This window comes from Primulina eburnea, chromosome 2 (genome assembly GCF_022965805.1).
Source record: "Primulina eburnea isolate SZY01 chromosome 2, ASM2296580v1, whole genome shotgun sequence".
Taxonomy (NCBI): Eukaryota; Viridiplantae; Streptophyta; class Magnoliopsida; order Lamiales; family Gesneriaceae; genus Primulina; species Primulina eburnea.
Window position 1 is genome coordinate 13,055,046 of NC_133102.1, and position 4,423 is coordinate 13,059,468.

The following is a 4,423-nucleotide window of genomic DNA, read 5'->3' on the forward strand; positions in this document are numbered from 1 at the left end:
TGCTGTGATCCTCTTGATTCTTTGAGTAGATGAGAATATCATCTATGAATACTATCACGAACTGATCAAGATACGGCTGGAATACGCGATTCATGAGATTCATGAAGATCGCTGGCGCATTCGTCAAACCGAACGGCATCACAAGAAACTCGAAGTGGCCATAACGAGTCCTAAAAGCAGTCTTGAGAACGTCGGTGTAGAACCCGAAAAATCAGATTACATATAAGCCATGCATAATTGCTACTATTTAAATTAAAAATGAATTTTTATAAATATATGAAGTGTTTGATTTATTTTAATAATTTTAAGTCATGATTATTTATTTTAAAAGTAGATGTTTAGTTATATCTTTTCAGGATAAATACGCGAGGCCGAACCGGAGTTTGGAGATTAGAGATAATATTAATAATAAGAAAAATATTCCTAAATTTAAATTAAGTAAAGGAATAATTTAATTTAAAGAAAAAGAATATTTTAGGACTCATTAAATCAATTAGATATAAGTTATTAAATAAGTTCTTTAGGTTAATATTTAATTAAAGCTTAAATAAAAATATGTAAACAATGGAGGATGAATTAATTTAGGTTTAATATATTCAAGAAATTTATATATAGTATTTAAATACTTAAAATTGTAAGCCATATAATGCCATGCAAGAGTTTAGTCTAAATTAATGTGTTAATTTACAAAAAAAAAAGTTCAAATGGGTGTTAAAAACATTAAAAAGCTAAAATACAAGATTTAAAGCAATAATATACCATGCAAATTAGTAATAATTTTGGTTTAACATTTAAAATAATTCAAAAGTTTAGTAACTCTCCATTTAAACCATTTCTAATTACAATTCATGGGGTATTCATTTCTCATTTTAATTCTCTAATGGGTAGTAAATTCAAATGCAATAACACACCTCAATTCTACTCAACATATTAGTCTAAAAATGGTTGAACATGCAGCAATAAAATGAGGAAACTATCTGCAGCTAGGGGAGAAGAAACAATACAAACCCATTCAAATATTTTACTTGTAACTCCCAAACTAAATACCTATTATAGCACCTTTAACACCTCCTATATCATTCACCTTCATCCCTAACAATTCCTACACTCATATGCTCGAAAAACATCAGAACAACCAGCAACTTAGGATCGAGCAGAAGCAACAGAAATAAGGAAGAAGTTCCAACTCCGACTCCGCCGCACGTATTTGTCGTAGTGATTTGTTTTGTTCAAAACAAATTCAAGGCATGTATATGCTGTTTCTTTTCTCTTCAATCAAGTCCTATAGAAATTTTAAAACCATTATATATGCATGATTCAAGCAATAAATCGAAATGGACAGCAACATTCCAAGCAATAAGCTGTACAGAATTTTTTCGGTTCCTTTGTTTTCCACTTCACGGTTTGCTGATCTTTGTTGCTTACAAGGGGTTGCTCGATTCCAGGCACTCAAGGCTGCTTCTAGGCATAATTTAGAGTGTGTTAGGGTGTTATTGGTCCATTGGTTTACATCCATAACCTCACAAATACAGAAATGACAGCAAAATCATTCTTAAGTGCAGAAGTGAGTCTCGGTTTTGGTTCTTTGAATGGTTAAGGTGTGTATTCGAATCTTGGCTGTCCTAGGGACTGTAGCCACAGTTAGATCACTCCCTAAACATGTCTAGGACGTGACCAAGGTGTCCTTTCCAAGCTTGGTTCAAGGATCCATCAAAATTTTTAAATCACAAAGCAAGTGCACATTTCGAATTTTCATTTCATGTGCTAAGGGATTTCGGTTTTTAGTATTTGTATGGATGATGGTTGGCTCCTAGCCCGTAGCCATTGTTTATACAACACTACATCATGTCTAGATCGAGCCAAGTCCGATCAAATGGCCCTTGGAACGAGACAAGACAGTAAAATATTGCGATACAAAACACTACACAACAAGTGGGCTCTCGGTAAGAGTTTGATCTTGTCCTAGGTATTGGTTTGGGTTATGGTTGGCTTTTAACCCTTAGCCATGGTCCAAACCATGCCTTAGAATGTTAGTAAGAGTCTTTGGGTGGTGGTTCAAGCCATTGGTCAATAAATTTCAGAGTTACACCACAAACACACAAGTGCCACTGTTGGATTTTTTGACAGCAACTTTCATCTTCGGTTTTGGTGGTGGTTTGAGTTCTTGGTTGGCTTTTAGCCAATGGCCTTGGACTGGACATTACCCCAATGAGTTAGGAAAGTCTTGTTTTTGGCCGTTCGTGATTTGGTCGAGTTTAGAGGTCGTACGAGAATTTACGGTGAAAGGTACCAAAATGACTCTCGAAAGAGTGTTTTATATTTTTGGATTCCTTTCACCTATTTTCGTGTTTTACAGTTATTATGAATATTTTTCAGTATGTTTGGGGTATTTTTAATCATGTTTAAACGTCGGTTTAATGTTGGTTCGGGTTGGTACGAATCCATGGTTAAAAATCAAGTTGTTGGTCTGAATCGTCTCGTTTTGGTTCTATTATTAAATTTTTGTCAAGTTAAGATTTAATTGCATGTGTCACATATTAGTAGTAAGCCGCAGCAAGCCTGGGAACGATCCAAATCATCCGGTAAAAATAAGGTTATAATTATATTACGTGCATAAAAATATAAAATGTTTATTTTTGAGATATATGCTATATGTCTTGTGGCCACCTTATGCTTATGGGTTTGGAAGTTGGTAGGCGCAACCGAGGACCTCTCCGCCCGGTGACTTACGACCGGTTTATGATTATGTATGGGTACGGACATCCAGTCCAAGGGCTGTGATTGATCTCTACCGCCCAGTATACTGTGGTTTAGTCTGATCAGGCGCTTACGTTATGTTATGGGCCACTTGCTTAGAAACATTATCTCTACCAGAAAAATTATGATATGTTATGACAGAGCTCTATTGAGCAAAGCTTTTACGTATGAATTTTCAGATATGCACGTAGTTATAATTATTCATGATACGATTTTCACCGTACGCTTTACGATACTCTATTTTTACGTTGCATGCGATTTTATGATATAATTACTTGTTATTCACGATATATACATGTTGAGTCTTTAGACTCACTAGACTTGATTGTTGTAGGTACGGGTGAGGTCGAGACGGAGAGCGTGGACCAGTGAGCGATCTTGGGACGACAGTAGTAAACCCAAGGACCTCATGATTTAATTTATGCATCTTTTGTTATTCAAACTCAGTTTTAATACGTTGGATTATTTTTAAGTTGATGTTTACGTTGGATTATTTTTAAATTGTTGTTTGAAAACAATATTTGCTTCCGCTGTTATTTTAAAGTTAAAATTATTTACATGTTTATTTTAATTAAATAAGACAAGATAATTATTTATTTAGAAAAATTTTAATAATTCCGCAAAATTATGAATACGAAATACGGGCCTTTACAGTTGGTATCAGAGCCTATGATCTTGTAAAGGGTTGTACTACTACTGACCTCGAGAAACTCATGAGGTAACGTCTTCGGTCTGTAAGTTTTAAAGTTTTAAATTATTTCATGTAGTAAACTTCAAGTTATGATTTTAGCATGTGCATGTTTTAATTCTATCACCTGTATGTTCGCATGACATACGTTTTAAAGTACAGGTTTGCCTGCCGTTATGATTTGAAATTGAATCTTTAGAAAAAAATTTATGCATATTACGAACAAAATGCGAAATTATATTATTTTTATGCATGCTGGCTTTGTGGTACTGGAATGGAGTAGGAATTTGATTATTGGTCGTTACGAAATGTTGATAACGATTTGAGTACATTGATTTTTGGTTAATAAGCACTGGAGTTCAACTCCTTGGGTAATAAGTTAGTCATGAAAATTTTGAATGCTTTCGGGAAGTAGATATTTTTTAAAATTCTGATGATTCGTGATTAATAGTTGAGTTAATTTTTGAGAATCTTTTATAAGGAATAATGACTAGAAATCTACGACGAAATTTATAAGTGTAGAAATGTATAAGTTGGGATTTTAAGCATTGAGGGGAATGTAAGATTAGTTATAAAAATCGAATTGCATGAATTGAGAATTTTAAGGACCTAAGTGTAATAACCAATAATTTGAGGATATAAGTGCAAAAATAAAATTCTAAGGGACTATTTTCGAATTTACCAAATTTTGGGATTAAATTTCGAGTTCGAGAATCTAAAATTTTAATGAGGTAAAGATGGAAAATTTTATGGGGACAATGATGCAAATTTCGAAGAGTTGTAGGGCCAAAATGTAAATTGGGAGAACTGTAAGGGTCAGGTTGCAATTTTCAAAATTTTAAAGGATTAAATGCGAACTTTTGAGGAACATTTAGGATTTTAAGTATTTATAGAAATGTAAGACGTGTTATGAGAATTAATTTTGGGTATAATAAACTTAAGACTATTGAACCTTATGATACGAGAAATCTATAAAAT